The 15,055-nt window shown below is 42.2% G+C and overlaps 4 non-coding genes across 4 annotated transcripts; 2 read left to right on the top strand and 2 right to left on the bottom strand.

The window, feature by feature from the left end:
* Positions 1-957: 957 nt before the first annotated feature.
* On the top strand, positions 958-1,071 carry LOC140317316 (U5 spliceosomal RNA). The gene has a single exon (XR_011917640.1). It is a non-coding gene; the product is annotated as a U5 spliceosomal RNA (small nuclear RNA).
* A 308-nt stretch (positions 1,072-1,379) lies between these two features.
* Positions 1,380-1,563, top strand: LOC140317082 (U2 spliceosomal RNA). Its single transcript, XR_011917430.1, has one exon. It is a non-coding gene; the product is annotated as a U2 spliceosomal RNA (small nuclear RNA).
* Positions 1,564-4,023: 2,460 nt separating this feature from the next.
* LOC140317008 (U2 spliceosomal RNA) lies at positions 4,024-4,214 on the bottom strand. The gene has a single exon (XR_011917362.1). It is a non-coding gene; the product is annotated as a U2 spliceosomal RNA (small nuclear RNA).
* A 316-nt stretch (positions 4,215-4,530) lies between these two features.
* LOC140317390 (U5 spliceosomal RNA) lies at positions 4,531-4,644 on the bottom strand. The gene has a single exon (XR_011917709.1). It is a non-coding gene; the product is annotated as a U5 spliceosomal RNA (small nuclear RNA).
* Between the last annotated feature and the right edge of the window lie 10,411 nt (positions 4,645-15,055).

Here is a 15,055-nt window from a genome sequence, read left to right as displayed (position 1 = left end):
ATCTATTATCAATAAGGATACTTCTACAACTACTATCAAAGTATGTCCAGACTTCTTATGTTGTCAGTTGCTATATATGAATAAGTGGGTAGCTACTGACAAGCATTAAGCATGTCACAGAGCCCAAACATATAACATTTCAGGACACACCACACAGTTAACAACCACCGTGAAGTGTCAAAGCCCAAACATGTAACATTCAACAGGACACTTACACAAGACATTCTAATCAAACAGTCAGACAACATACAAGAACATATACCCCAGCCGGCATTGCTCCCTGCCTATTTTCCTACAGCTCACTATGTGTGCGCACACCTTTATTCACAAACTCTTCAACTTATACTCTTTTACCAAAGCTGCTACAGCTCGATTGGCCGAATACCCTTAGATCCTATTTCGGTGAATTTGACATCTGCCTTACATGTAACAGATTAGCGGTTTAGCAGTTTTAATTTAGTTTGAGTGAAGGAATTCATTTTATAGCAAAATCCGAAATCGTGAAGAACTCATGAAAGTAAGCTTATTCTCGGATTCCTGAAACTTTAGATTTGCTCTTTCTTTTACTGCAAAGTACAACGTTGTTTTTTTTTTGTTTAAATCTTTCTAGACATGGTAAATATGAAGGACAAAGCAGTTTTAACATAGTTTGAGTGAAGGAATTCATTTTATAGATAAAATCCCAAGAGTCTGCTGAGAAAAGAGAGTGAATGAGAAGTAGACTTTAACACGGCTCTGGGAGCGAGCCGAGTGTGGGCTAACCGGGAGAATTGCTTGAAAGAAACGCGACACCGAATGAGCGGTCAGAACAAAGCCTCAATACGGTGTTCCCGTGGTGTTTTTGTTGCTGCCTTGTCGATTGCACAGGGGCAAGCGTTTCAACCAAGCAACGCTCACCATGGGGAAGGTGGCTATGGCAACTAGCCTGATGCCCTGCTCCCGCAGTGACGGATAATCGTACTCTGGTTTCTCTTCATAACATACAAGTCTTTCGCCTTTTACTAAAGACTTTCGTGGAGAGCAGCACTAATGAGTTGTTTCTATTTTTGGCAGGCTTTACCTTTGCGGGTGAAGCCCTTTCTGTCTGTGCAAAAGAAATCTTGTTACTGTGCAGAGTGACTTCTCTGAGTAGAGTCGCCTTACTTGTTGCGATTGTGCCGATGTTCGAAGCTGGAGTGCAAAGTTGTTTCTTGAATGGTGCTTGCTGGAGCATGCGGGAGTGCAAAGTTATACCATTTAAAAGGGCTGAAGAGTGCTCAGTGCAGCGGGTGGGCGGAGGTGCAACGTGACACTCTGGCCACCTATGGCCATAAAAAGAACACTGCTACAAGTGCGCATTGTGCCAGCAAGGGCCCTCGGACCTGAAACAGTGGACAGTTATCGCTTCTCGGCCTTTTGGCTAAGATCAAGTGTAGTATCTGTTCTTATCAGTTTAATGTGTCCTCTATACGAGGACTACATATTAAATGGATTTTTAAGAATAGGAGTTGAAAAAGAAGCTTGCTCCGTTCACTCCAAGCATCGACCCAGTACTGCAGTGCCGCTGGGAACGGTGCGCTCTTCTCTGCTCTTGTGAAAAAGCAAACAGCGGTGCAGGATGGAAGTTTCAGGGAGCCCAAGATGAAACTTTCTTTTAATCTGCTGAGAAAAGAGAGTGAATGCGAAGTAGACTTTAACACAGCTCTGGAAGCGAGCCGAGTGTGGGCTAACCGGGAGAATTGTCCGATTGTTCCTACTTGGTCAGCCGAGGAGCAAGGGGGGGGAGCAAGCGTCTCAACCAAGCAAATCTCACCAAGTAGGAACAATCGGGCCCTATTCGATTGCTGCAACACCTGAAAGAGATATTGATGCGAGACCCGATCAAAAGCTTTTTCAAAGTCTAAATTTAAGATGACAAGCCGGGTGTTTCTGTCTCTAGCGTAATCAATGATGTCTCGAATCAGTACGAGGCTGTCGGTGAGTTGTCTCTCTGAGATGGCACAAGCCTGGTCTGGGTGAATTACCTCCTCTAAAACAGAGGACATCCGTGTCGTTAAAACCTTGCTAAAAAGTTTACAGTCAAAGTTTAAAAGTGTGATGGGCCTCCAATTCTTTAGGTCAGTCTTATCATTTTTATCAAAAGTGAAGAAATAAATGAATGCCTATCAACAAATGTTGGATCTAAACTCTAGTGCTTCCTCTAAAATAATTTCCTTTCTCAATTTAGAAATGTGTGTGTGTAAGTCACAACACCCGTGACACCAAAACGGCTTTCTTTTCTCTACACTCTGCACTGTGAGCACACACACCAAATCAGAAAGGCTTTTTTCTCTCTTTTCTACATTATGGACTGTGGGGACACAAAACCGCTCTCTCTTTTTTTTTTTATCGTGTGCCAGGGCGTTGTCTCACGTATTAGATTGTGCTTAAGATACGAATGGGTTTTATCAGTCACATCAGAATCCATACATACTGATCCTCCCGTAATAAAATGGTCGGATCTTATCAAACACACTTTGTTTCTTGTGACAATCAAGTCAGCGAAACAGCGTATACACGTCAAGACACTGAATCAAGTTTGCCACAAGAACTCATAAGTTTGGCAGTATTGCTCTGCCGTCAGCAATCATACATCCATTTTATTTTTGTGAGACATGTGCAGGCACCTGTTCATCTACTGTTCTATCACTATGAATTAGTTTATCTATTATCAATAAGGATACTTCTACAACTACTCTATCAAAGTATGTCCGGACTTCTTACGTTGTCAGTTGCTATATATGAATAAGTGGGTAGCTACTGAGAAGCATTAAGCATGTCACACAGCCCAAACATATAACATTTCAGGACACACCACACAGTTAACAACCACAGTGAAGCGTGTCAAAGCCCAAACATGTAACATTCAACAGGACACTTACACAACACATTCACAAGAACATATACCCCAGTCGGCATTGCTCCCTGCCTATTTTCCTACAGCTCACCATGTGTGCGCACACCTTTATTCACAAACTCTTCAATTTATACTCTTTTACCGAAGCTGCTACAGCTCGATTGGCCGAATACCGAATAATCCTAATTCGGTGAATTTGACATCTGCCTTACATGTAACAGATTAGCGGTTTAGCAGTTTTAATTTAGTTTGAGTGAAGGAATTCATTTTATAGCAAAATCAGAAATCGTGAAGAACTCATGAAAGTAAGCTTATTCTCGGATTCCTGAAACTTTAGATTTGCTATTTCTTTTACTGCAAAGTACAACGTTGGTTTTTTTGTTTAAATCTTTCAAGACATGGTAAATATGAAGGACAAAGCAGTTTTAACATAGTTTGAGTGAAGGAATTCATTTTATTGATAAAATCCCAAAAGTCTGCTGAGAAAAGAGAGTGAATGCGAAGTAGACTTTAACACGGCTCTGGGAGCGAGCCGAGTGCGGGCTAACTGGGAGAATTGCTTGAAAGAAACGCGACACCGAATGAGCGGTCAGAACAAAGCCTCAATACGGTTTTCCCGTGGTGTTTTTGTTGCTGCCTTGTCTTTGTGCGATGTCCACCAGGCTCGGGGCCTGCAGCGACCATATTCTGGGAGCTACTGTACCCCCAGAAGGTACCCATCCCGCCCCACCCCACTCAACCCAACCCCACTCCGGAGGACCTCTACAAAAAACAAACAAACAACAACAAAAAACAAACAAACAAACCACCCGGTCACACCAGTCGCAGCAGCCCGGGCCTGAGACCCACCATCACCCAGGCCCCCCCAGAGCCCCCCTCAACAGGTGCGCTCTTGTGAAAAAGCAAACAGCGGCAGCAACAAAAACACAACGGGAACACCGTATTGAGGCTTTGTTCTGACCGCTCATTTGGTATGGCGTTTCTTTCAAGCAATTCTCCCGGTTAGCCGACACTCGGCTCGCTCCCATAGCCGGGTTAAAGTCTACATCGCATTCACTCTCTTTTCTCAGCAGACTAAAAGAAAGTTTCATCTTGGGCTCCCTGAAACTTGCATCCTGCACCGCTGTTTGCTTTTTCACAAGAGTAGAGAAGAGCGCACCGTTCCCAGCGGCACTGCAGTACGGGGTCAATGCTTGGAGTGAACGGAGCAAGCTACTTTTTCAACTCCTATTGCTAAAAATCCATTTGATATGTAGTCCTCGTATAGAGGACATATCAGATATTAAACTGATAAGAACAGATACTACACTTGATCTTAGCCAAAAGGCCGAGAAGCGACAACTGTCCACTGGTTCACGTCCGAGGGCCCTTCCTGGCACAATGCGCACTTGTCCGCTAACACCCCTGTTCTTTTTATGGCCATAGTGGCCAGAGTGGTCACTTTGCACCTCCGCCCACCCGCTGCACTGAGCACTCTTCAGCCCTTTTAAATGGTATAACTTTGCACTCCCGCACGCTCCAGCAAGCACCATTCAAGCAACAACTTTGCACTCCAGCTTCGAACATCGGCACAGTCGCAACAAGTAAGGCGACTCTACTCAGAGAAGTCACTCTGCACAGTAACAAGATTTCTTTTGCACAGACAGAAAGGGCTTCACCCGCAAAGGTAAAGCCTGCCAAAAATAGAAACAACTCATTAGTGCTGCTCTCCACAGAAGTCTTTAGTAAAAGGTGAAAGACTTGTACGTTATGAAGAGAAACCAGAGTACGATTATCCGTCACTGCGGGAGCAGGGCATCAGGCTAGTTGGCATAGCCACCTTTCCCCATGGTGAGCTTTGCTCGGTTGAAACGCTTGCCCCCACCCCCCCCCCCCCCCCCCCCCACCCCCCCCCCCTTGCTCCTCGGCTGACCAAGTAGGAACAATCGGGCCCTATTCGATGGCTGCCTTGTCTTTTACTCTGTGCAAAAGACAAGGCAGCAACAAAAACACCACGGGAAAACCGTATTGAGGCTTTGTTCTGACCGCTCATTCGGTGTCGCGTTTCTTTCAAGCAATTCTCCCGGTTAGCCCGCACTCGGCTCGCTCCCAGAGCCGTGTTAAAGTCTACTTCGCATTCACTCTCTTTTCTCAGCAGACTCTTGGGATTTTATCAATAAAATGAATTCCTTCACTCAAACTATGTTAAAACTGCTTTGTCCTTCATATTTACCATGTCTTGAAAGATTTAAACAAAAAAAACAACGTTGTACTTTGCAGTAAAAGAAATAGCAAATCTAAAGTTTCAGGAATCCGAGAATAAGCTTACTTTCATGAGTTCTTCACGATTTCGGATTTTGCTATAAAATGAATTCCTTCACTCAAACTAAATTAAAACTGCTAAACCGCTAATCTGTTACATGTAAGGCAGATGTCAAATTCACCGAATTAGGATTATTCGGTATTCGGCCAATCGAGCTGTAGCAGCTTCGGTAAAAGAGTATAAGTTGAAGAGTTTGTGAATAAAGGTGTGCGCACACATAGTGAGCTGTAGGAAAATAGGCAGGGGAGCAATGCCGGCTGGGGTATATGTTCTTATATGTTGTCTGACTGTTTGATTTGAATGTGTTGTGTAAGTGTCCTGTTGAATGTTACATGTTTTGGGCTTTGACACTTCACGGTGGTTGTTAACTGTGTGGTGTGTCCCTGAAATGTTATATGTTTGGGCTCTGTGACATGCTTAATGCTTGTCAGTAGCTACCCACTTATTCATATATAGCAACTGACAACATAAGAAGTCTGGACATACTTTGATAGTAGTTGTAGAAGTATCCTTATTGATAATAGATAAACTAATTCATAGTGATAGAACAGTAGATGAACAGGTGCCTGCACATGTCTCACGAAAATAAAATGGGTGTATGATTGCTGACGGCAGAGCAATACTGCCAAACTTATGAGTTCTTGTGGCAAACTTGATTCAGTGTCTTGACGTGTATACGCTGTTTCGCTGACTTGATTGTCACAAGAAACAAAGTGTGTTTGATAAGATCCGACCATTTTATTACGGGAGGATCAGTATGTATGGATTCTGATGTGACTGATAAACCCATTCGTATCGTAAGCATAATCTAATACGTGAGACAACGCCCTGGCACACAATCAAAAAAAAAAAGAGAGAGCGGTTTTGTGTCCCCACAGTCCATAATGTAGAAAAGAGAGAAAAAAGCCTTTCTGATTTGGTGTGTGTTCTCACAGTGCAGAGTGTAGAGAAAAGAGAGAAAAGAAAGCCGTTTCGGTGTCACGGGTGTTGTAACTTACACACACACATTTCTGAATTGAGAAAGGAAATTATTTTAGAGGAAGCACTAGAGTTTAGATCCCACATTTGTTGATAGGCATTCATTTATTTCTTCACTTCTGATGAAGTTTCAACAATAAACAACAAACTTTGTATTATGAGAAAGAACCAGACTCATTCTTCAGGAATCCGAAAATAAGCTCTATTTTACGAGTTATGCACGAATTCGGATTCTCCTATAAAACCTTAACTCTAACCAAGTTAAGACTGCTTTGTCCTTCATATTTATTCATGTCTAATCAAGTTTCAACGATAAACAACGTTGTACTTTGTACTTCTTCAGCAATAAGCATCTCTCGACATATGACGAAATACAGATTTTGCTATAAAATTAATTCCTTCTATCAGCCTGACTCAAAACTGTTTGTCCTCCTTATTTATCCACTTCAAATCAAGTTTCAACAATTAAAAAAATGTTGTAGTTTGAGAAAAAACAACTTAATCTTAAGCAATCAGTAGGGTAAGAAAGGGTAAGAAAAGGTGCAAATGCCAACCATACATCACTAAAAGGTGGAGCGGAAGTATTCGGCTGCAAGTAGGTGCGAATGCCTGACAATGTATGATCAAAAGAGGGAGCGGAGGTTTTCGGCTGCAAGGTCTGAATGTCCAACCATAATTTGTAAAAACCGGGGAAGAAAAGGCTCGAAAGCCCGACTATACACCATCAAAAGCGGGAGCGGAGGTGTTCGGCTGCAAGTAGGTGTGAATGTTCGACCATAATTTGTAAAAAGCGGGTAAGAAAAGGTTCGAATGCCCGACTATATATTAACCAAAGCAGGAGGAGAGGTCTTCGGATAAGAGTGGGTGAGAATTTACAACCATAATCTATAAAATGCGGTGAAAAAAAAGGTGTGAATACCCCATAGAACACTAAAAGGTAGAGCGGAAGTGTTCGGCTGCAAGAAGGTGTGAATGTCTGACCATAGTTTGTAAAAAGCGGGTAAGAAAAGGTTCGAATGCCCGAACATACACCATCAAAGGAGGGAGCGGAGGTGTTCCGCTGTAAGAAGGTATGAATGTCCGACCATAGTTGGCAAAAAGCAGGTAAGAAAAGGTTAAAATACCCGATTGTACACAATCAATAGCGGGAGCAGAGTTGTTCCGCTACTAAAAGGTGTGAAAGTCCGACCATGGTTTGTAAAAAGCGGGTAAGAAAAGGTGCGAATGCCCGACAATGTATGATCAAAAGAGGGAGCGGAGGTTTTCGGCTGAAACAAGGTCTGAATGTCCATCCATATTTTGTAAAAATCTGGGAAGAAAAGGCTCGAAAGCCCGACTATACACCATCAACAGCTGGAGCGGAGGTGTTCAGCTGCAAGAAGGTCTGAATGTCCATCAATAATTGCTAGAAAACATGGAAGAGAATTTTCGAATATCAAACCGCACATGATCATAAGCGGGAGAGGAGGTGTTCAAATGCAAGAAAGTGTGAATGTCCACCCATAATTACTGCAAAATGGGTAAGAAAAGGTACGAATGCCCAACCATACATCATCAAAAGCAGGAGTGGATGTGTTCGGCTACAAGAAGGTTTTAATGTCCGACCATAGTTTGTAAAAAGCGGGTAAGAAAAGGTTCGAATGCCCGAACATACACCATCAAAAGAGGGAGCGGAGGTGTTCCACTGTAAGAAGGTATGAATGTCTGACCATAGTTGGTAAAAACCGGGTAAGAAAAGGTGAAAATACCCGACTGTACACAATCAATAGCGGGAACGGAGTTGTTCGGCTACTAAAAGGTGTGAAAGTCCGACCCTGGTTTGTAAAAAGCGGGTAAGAGAAAGTGCGAATGCCCGACAATGTATGATCAAAAGAGGGAGCGGAGGTTTTCGGCTGCAAGAAGGTCTGAATGTCCAACAATAATTTTGTAAAAACCGGGGAAGAAAAGGCTCGAAAGCCCGACTATACATCATCAAAAGCGGGAGCGGAGGTGTTCAGCTGCAAGAAGGTCTGAATGTCCATCAATAATTGTTAGAAAACATGAAAGAAAATTTTCGAATATCAAACCACACATCATCATAAGCGGGAGAGGAGGTGTTCAGCTGCAAGAAGGTGTGAATGTCCGACCATAGTTTGTAAAAAATGGGTAAGAAAAGGTGCGAATGCTCAACCATACATCATCAAAAGCAGGAGTGGATGTGTTCGGCTAAAAGAAGTTTTGAATGTCCGACCATAGTTCGTAAAATGCGGGTAAGAAAAGGTTCGAATGCCCGAACATACACCATCAAAAGAGGGAGCGGAGGTGTTCCGCTGTAAGACGGTGTGAATGTCCAACAATAGTTGGTAAAAAGCGGGTAAGAAAAGGTTAAAATACCCGACTGTACACAATCAATAGCGGGAGCGGAGTTGTTCGGCTACAAGAAGGTGTGAAAGTCCGACCATGGTTTGTAAAAAGCGGGTAAGAAAAGGTTCGAATGCCCGAATATATACCATCAAAAGCGGAAGCGGAGGTGTTCGGCTGCAAGAAGGTGTGAACGTCCAACCAAAGTTTGTAAAAAGCAGTGAAGAAAAGGTTCGAATATCCAACCAAACATAATCAAAAGCGGGAGCAGAGCTGTTCGACTGCAAGTAGGTGTGAATGTCAGATCATAATTTGCAAAAAGCTGATGAGAAAGGGTGAGAATGCCCGACTATACACCATCAAATGCGGGAGCGGAAGTGTTCGGCTGTGAGTAGGTGTGAATGTCAAACCATAATTGCTGAAAAATGTGTTAGAAAAGACTAGAATGCCGGACCATACATCATCAAAAGCTGGAAAAGTGGTGTTCGGCTGCAAGTAGGTGTGAATGTCCAGCCATAATTACTCACAAACCGGTAAGAAAAGGTAGTATTGCCAGACCATACATTATCAAAACAGGGAGCGGAGGTGGTTCAGCTGCAAGGTGTGAATGTCTGACTAAAGTTTATAAAAAGCGGGTAAGACAAGGTGCGAATGCCTGACAATGTATGATCAAATGAGGGAGCGGAGGTTTTCGGCTGCAAGGTCTGAATGTACAACCATAATTTGTAAAAACCAGGGAAGAAAAGGCTCGAAAGCCCGACTATACACCATCAAAAGCGGGAGCGGAGGTGTTCGGCTGCAAGTAGGTGTGAATGTTCGACCATAATTTGTAAAAAGCGGGTAAGAAAAGGTTTGAATGCCCGACTATATATTAACAAAAGCAGGAGGAGAGGTCTTCGGATAAGAGTGGGTGAGAATTTCCAACCATAATCAATAAAATGCGGTGAAAAAAAAGGTGTGAATACCCCATAGAACACTAAAAGGTGGAGCAGAAGTGTTCGGCTGCAAGAAGGTGTGACTGTTCGACTATATTTGGTGAAAAGCAGGTGAAGCAAGGTCTGAATGCCCAACCTTACATCATCAAAAACGAGATCAGAGGTGTTTGGCTGCAAGAAGGCCATAGTTTGCCAAAAGCGGGTAAGCTGCGAATGACCGACTAAATATCAACAAAAGTGGGGGCGGAGGTCTTCGGATGCAAGTGGGTGTGAATATCCCACCATACAAGTATGGTGGAGAGGAAGCTGTGAATGGCCGACCATAGTAAAAAGCGGGTGAGAAAAGGTGCGAATGTCCAATCATACATGATCAAAACAGGGAGCGGAGGTGTTTGGCTGCGACAAGGTGTGTATGTCCACCCATAATTAATGAAAAGCGGGCAACAAGTAGGTTTGAATACCCATCATCAAAAGCAGGAGTGGATGTGTTCCGCTACAAGAAGGTTTGAATGTCTGACCATAGTTTGTAAAAAGCGGGTAAGAAAAGGTTCGAGTGCCCGAACATACAAAAGAGGGAGCGGAGGTGTTCCGCTGTAAGACGGTGTGAATGTCCAACAATAGTTGGTAAAAAGCGGGTAAGAAAAGGTTAAATTACCCGACTGTACACAATCAAAAGAGGGAGCGGAGTTGTTCAGCTAAGAGAAGGTGTGAAAGTCCGACCTTGGTTTGTAAAAAGCGGGTAAGAAAAGGTTCGTATGCCCGAATATACACCATCAAAAGCGGAAGCGGAGGTGTTCGGCTGCAAGATATTGTGAACGTCCGACCAAAGTTTGTAAAAAGCAGTTAAGAAAAGGTTCGAATATCTAACCAAACATAAGAATGAGTCTTTTCCGCTGTAGAATGCCCGACTATAGACCATCAAATGCGGGAGCGGAGATGTTCGGCTCTGAGTAGGTGTGAATGTCCGACCATAATTGCTGAAGAATGTGTTAGAAAAGGTAAGAATGCTGGACCATACATCATCAAAAGCGGTAGAGATGGTGTTCGGCTGCAAAAAGGTGTGACTGTTCGACTAAAGTTTGTAAAAAGTGGGTAAGACAAAGTGCGAATGCCTGACAATGTATGATCAAAAGCGGGAGCGGAGGTGTTCAGCTGCAAGAAGGTCTACATGTCCATCAATAATTGCTAGAAAACATGAAAGAAACTTTTCGAAAATCAAACCGCACATGATCATAAGTGGGATAGGAGGTGTTCAGCTGCAAGGTGTGAATGTCCACCCATAATTCCTGAAAAAAGGGCAAAAAAAAGGTGTGAATGCCCAACCATACATCATCAAAGGCAGGAGTGGAAGTGTTCAGCTACAAGAAGGTGTGAACGTCCAACCAAAATATGTAAAAAGAAGTTAAGAAAAGGTTCGAATATCCAACCAAACATAATCAAAAGCGGGAGCAGAGCTGTTCGACTGCAAGTAGGTGTGAATGTCAGATCATAATTTGCAAAAAGCTGATGAGAAAGGGTGAGAATGCCCGACTATACATCATCAAATGCGGGAGCGGAGTTGTTCGGCTGTGAGTAGGTGTGAATCTCCGACCATAATTGCTGAAAAATGTGTTAGAAAAGGTAAAAATGCCGGTCCATACATCATCAAAAGCGAGAGAGGTTGTGTTCGGCTGCAAGTAGGTGTGAATGTCCAGCCATAATTACTCACAAACGGGTAAGAAAAGGTAGTATTGCCAGACCATATATGATCAAAACAGGGAGCGGAGGTGGTTCAGCTGCAAGAAGGTTTGAATGTCAAACTAAAGTTCAAATATATTAACAAAAGCGGGAGGAGAGGTCTTCGGATGAAATTGGTTGAAAATTTCCAACCATAATGTATAAAATGCGGTGAAAAAAAAGGTGTGATAGAACACTAAAAGGTGGAGCGGAAGTGTTCGGCTGCAAGAAGGTGTGAATGTCCGACTATATTTGGTGAAAAGCAGGTGAAGCAAGGTCTGAATGCCCAACCTTACATCATCAAAAGCAAGATCAGAGTTGTTTGGCTAAAAAGCGGGTAAGAAAAGGTTAAAATACCCGACTGTACACAATCAATAGTGGGAGCGGATGTGTTCGGCTACAAGAAGGTGTGACAGTCCGACCATGGTTTGTAAAAAGCGGGTAAGAAAAGGTGCGAATGTCCGAAAATATATGATCAAAAGAGAGAGCGGAGGTTTTCGGATACACGGTTTGAATGTCCTACCATAGTTTGTAAATAGCGGGTAAGAAAAGGTTCGAATGCCCGACTATACACCATAAAAAGCGGGAGCGGAGGTGTTCCGCTGTAAGACGGTGTGAATGTCCGACCATAGTTGGTAAAAAGCGGGTAAGAAAAGGTTAAAATACCCGACTGTACACAATCAATAGCGGGAGCGGAAGTGTTCGGCTACAAGAAGGTGTGAAGAAGATGCAGTAGAAGAAGTTGAAATCCATCTACACATTGATAAATATGAAGGACAAAGCAGTTCCCACTTGCCCATAAGAAAATAAGCTTATTCTCGGATTCCTGATCCTTCAGTGTTGCTCTTTCTTCTACTGCAAAATACAGTGTTGTTCTTTGTTGAAGTCGATCTAGACATTGATAAATATGAAGGAAAAAGCAGTTTTAACTTAGTTTGAGTGAATTAATTCATTTTATACATAAAATCCGAAATCGTGCAGAACTCATGAAAATAAGCTTATTCTCGGATTCCTAAAACTTTTGATTGGCTCTTTCTTTTACTGCAAAGTACAACGTTGTTTTTTTGCTTAAATCTATTGAGACATTGATAAATATGAAGGTAAAAGCCGTTTTAACATAGTTTGAGTGAAGGAATTAATTTTATAGATAAAAATCCCAAATCATGCAGAACTCCTCAAAAGGGAGGTATGGCTTAATCACAAGTGTGGCTCTTTCTCATTCAGGGTAGTATGAGGAAGTTTATGCTTGAAATATATGTAGAAATGGGTACATAGAAGGACAAAGCAGTGTTAACTTAGTTTGAGAGAAGGAATTCATTTTATACATAAAATCCCAAATCATGCAGAACGTATGAAAGAAGCTTATTCTCGGATTCCTGATCCTTCAGTTTTGCTCTTTCTTCTACTGCAAAATACAATGTTGTTCTTTGTTGAAGTCGATCTAGACATTGATAAATATGAAGGAAAAAGCAGTTTTACTTGGTTTGAGTGCATGAATTCATTTTATACATAAAATCCGAATCGTGCAGAACTCATGAAAATAAGCTTATTCTCGGATTCCTAAAACTTTTGATTTGCTCTTTCTTTTATTGCAAAGTACAACGTTGTTTTTTTGTTTAAATCTATTGAGATATTGATAAATATGAAGGTAAAAGCCGTTTTACATAGTTTGAGTGAAGGAATTAATTTTATAGATAAAATCCAAATCATGCAGAACTCCTCAAAAGGGAGGTATGGGCTTAATCACAAGTGTGGCTCTTTCTCATTCAGGGTAGTATGAGGAAGTTTATGCTTGAAATATATGTAGAAATGGGTACATATGAAGGACAAAGCAGTGTTAACTTAGTTTGCGTGAAGAAATTCATTTTAATACATAAAATCCGAAATCGTGCAGAACTCATGAAAATAAGCTTATTCTCGGATTCCTAAAACTTTTGATTGCACTTTCTTTTACTGCAAAGTACAACGTTGTTTTTTGTTGAAATCTATCTAGACATTGATAAATACCAGCCGAAACTCTGCTGCCGCTTTGATAATTTATGGTTGGGCATTCTTACCTTTTCTTACCCGCTTTTTACAAATTATGATCTTACATTCACACCTACTTGCACTACTTACTACCTTCTCATCCACTTATGATCATGTGCGGTTGGGCTTTCGCACCTTTTCTTACCCATTTTTCAGTAATTAGGGTGGACATTCAGACCTTCTTGCAGCCGAAAACCTCCTCTTTTGATCATACATTGTCGGGCATTCACACCTTGTCTTACCCGCTTTTTACAAACTTTAGTCGGACATTCAAACTTCTTGCAGCTGACCACCTCCGCTCCCTGTTTTGATCATATATGGTCTGGCAATAGTACCTTTTCTTACCCATTTGTGAGTAATTATGGCTGGACATTCACACCTTCTTGCAGCCGAACACAACCTCTCCCGCTTTTGATGATATATGGTCCGGCATTCTTACTTTTCTAACACATTTTTTCAGCAATTATGGTCGGACATTCACACCTACTCACAGACGAACACCTCCGCTCCCACATTTGATAGTGTATAGTCGGGCATTCTCACCCTTTCTCATCAGCTTTTTGCAAATTATGATCTGATATTCACACCTACTTGCAGTCGAACAGCTCTGCTCCCGCTTTTGATTATGTTTGGTTGGATATTCGAACCATTTTCTTAATGCTTTTTACAAACTTTGTCGGACGTTCACACCGTCTTGCAGCCGAACACCTCCGCTTCCGCTTTTGATGGTGTATAGTCGGGCATTCGAGCCCTTTTCTTACCCACCTATTACTTACTATGGTTGGACATTCAAACCTTCTTGTAGCCGAACACATCCGCTCCTGCTTTTGATGATGTATGATTGGCATTCGCACCTTTTCTTACCCATTTTTCAGTAATTATTGGTCGGACATTCAGACCTTCTTGCACCTGAACACCTCTGCTCCCGCTTTTGATGGTGTATAGTTGGCTTTCGAGCCTTTTCTTCCCCGATTTTTACAAATTACGGTTGGACATTCAGACCTTGCAGCCGAAAACCTCCGCTCCCTGTTTTGATCATGTGTGGTCTGGAAATACTACCTTTTCTTCCCCCGTTTGTGAGTAATTATGGCTGGACATTCACATCTACTTGCAGCCGAAAAACAATCTCTCCCGCTTTTGATGATGTATTGTCCGCATTCTAGTCTTTTCTATCACATTTTTCAGCAATTATGATCTGACATTCACACCTACTTGCAGTCGAACAGCTCTGCTCCCGCTTTTGATTATGTTCGGTTGGGTATTCAAACCTTTTCTTAACTGCTTTTTACAAACTTTGGTCGGACGTTCAACCTTCTTAGCAGCCGAAAACCCCCGCTTCCGCTTTTGATGGTATATATTCGGGTATTCGAACCTTCTCTCTACCCGCTTTTTACAAACCATGGTTGGACTTTCATACCTTCTTGTAGCTGAACAACTCCACTCCTGCTTTTGATAATTTATGGTTGGACATTCGCATCTTTTCCTACCCATTTTTCAGTAATTATGGGTGGATATTCACATCTTCTTGCAGCTGAACACCTCCTCTCCCGCTAATGATCATGTAAGTTTTGATATTCGAAAATTTTCTTCATGTTTTAAAGCAATTATTAATGGACATTCACACCTACTTGCAGCCGAACACCACCTCTCCCGCTTTTGATGATGTATGGACCGGCATTCTTACCTTTTCTAACACATTTTTCAGGCAATTATGGTTGGAGAATCACACCTACTCACAGCCGAACAACTCCGCTACCGCATTTGATGGTGTATAGTCGGGGATTTCTCACCCTTTTTCATCAGCTTTTTGCAAATTATTCTCTGACATTCACACCTACTTGCAGTCGAACAGCTCTGCTCCCGCTTTTGATTATGTTTGTT

This window comes from Leuresthes tenuis, unplaced genomic scaffold (genome assembly GCF_036924035.1).
Source record: "Leuresthes tenuis unplaced genomic scaffold, fLeuTen1.0.hap1 SCAF_10, whole genome shotgun sequence".
NCBI classification, from domain to species: Eukaryota; Metazoa; Chordata; class Actinopteri; order Atheriniformes; family Atherinopsidae; genus Leuresthes; species Leuresthes tenuis.
The sequence above is the reverse complement of the archived record's forward strand: the minus strand, read 5'-3'. Positions and strand labels throughout refer to the sequence as shown.